The sequence below is a fragment of the Lactuca virosa genome, chromosome 5 (genome assembly GCF_052849685.1).
Source record: "Lactuca virosa cultivar CGN04683 chromosome 5, Lactuca_virosa_CGN04683_v6, whole genome shotgun sequence".
Lineage (NCBI taxonomy): Eukaryota > Viridiplantae > Streptophyta > Magnoliopsida > Asterales > Asteraceae > Lactuca > Lactuca virosa.
In genome coordinates, this window is record NC_136430.1 from 353,450,683 (window position 1) to 353,452,422 (window position 1,740).

Genomic DNA, 1,740 nt, shown 5'->3' on the forward strand with positions numbered 1-1,740 from the left:
TGAGTTGGTAGCTTCTGAATCGAGGTATTCAACTCTTAATAGAGAAAGGACTTAACAGAGCATTACGCCGAGCGTACGTGCAGGTACGCCCAGCATACACGTCATCGAGCCTGTACGCCCAACGTACATTGAATTACGCCCCGCGTAACGCTGCCAGTTTGGGCCTTCAGTATTTGGGCCTCGGTGTGGGTTGTGCTTTGGACTTTGGGTCTTTGGGCCTTAGTGGGCCATCAGGAGTCAGGGAATATGGGCCAAGTATGGGTGTTGGGCTTAGGGTAAGGCCCAATAAAGATATTGGGCCCAATGTAGCAAATTGGGCCATTAATGGGCTTGGGAAGTCTACCTAGGGTTTGGGCCTTTATATATTATGCTTGGGCCTTAGTTATGGACTATATTGGGGTAAGGGTAAAATAGTAATCTTACCCTGAGAAAAGACTATGATATTGAGCTAAGTAATATTATGATCTTGGTAGCTCGGGGAGCCGAGGAAGCAGCAGTCGGGGAATTTCCAGTCAGCAGTAGAGGGTTATCAGCAAGTTCAGCAGTGCAGGTGAGTTTTCCTTTGTGTGGATGGGTCTACGGCCACAATGTCGGCCCATGTAGTTATGAGTAGGAAGACCCGGGGGTTAGCCCTAGGCACTGTTTGCTAGTATGATATTTAGGACCAAGGTCCAATGTCGGGCGGGTGCCCAAGGAATGGTTTGCATGATAGAGTATACTTGTTGTCTATGTGATACATGTATGTGCCTGGTAGGGAGGTGAGTGTGGGCGAGGTCCCGTATCTCACCAATAGCAGAGTATGGACGGTGTTCCATATCTCATTAGCAGCAGAGCAGGGGCGAGGCCCAAGTTAGGAAAAGAGTGAGTGTGGGCTGGGCCCGTATCTCACTATCAGAAGGAGTGTGGACGAGGTTCCACGACTCATCAGTAGCAGGACAAGGGCGAGGCCCAAGATAGGCGAGACCATAGAACGGGTTTCAGTAGTATATGTTCAGTTATGTGTTGTGGTATGTTTATGTGTTAGTATATGTTAGCGGGCGGGGCCCAGAGACAGGCGGGGCCTAAGAGAAACAGATTTGTATCCGAGCGGGGCTCGAAGCCAGGCGGGGCCTGGAGCGGCGGGGCCGTTGTAGCGGGCGAGGCCCGAGATAGTGGGCGAGGCCCAAAGTAGCGGGCGTGGCCCAGTATTTGCAGTATGTGATTATGCATGGTATGTGGTAGGTTGGGGAACTCACTAAGCTTCGTGCTTATAGTTTTCAGTTTTGGTTTCAGATACTTCCGGTAGCGGAGGGAAGAGCTCGGGATGATCGCATGGCACACACCATAGTTAGTCAGCCTAGGATGTTTTACTCTGATGAAATGAACAAGTGTTTTGGAAATGAAACTATGATTTGTCATATAATCCTTTTTGTATGTTTGAATGACTTAACGCTATGAATTAATAATGTTTTAAAAGAAATTTTTGGACTCGAAATTTGGGATGTTACACGAGCCTTCGGTGCCATAACCAACTGACGTCAGGAACAGCTTTGGAGAGAAGGCAGAGTTGCGGTTTGCCAATAATCATGTTGATGTCGAGTGGGTACATGTTTTTGTTGCGAAGTGACTTGATTAAGCACTCTTTCCGGTCTTCAGTCATTACATAGCTGTATTTCTTGCAAAATTCCACACGTCGATTTGAATCAGTGAGCTGAGCAACACTTATCAAATTATGTTTCAGATCAGCTACATAAGCCACAT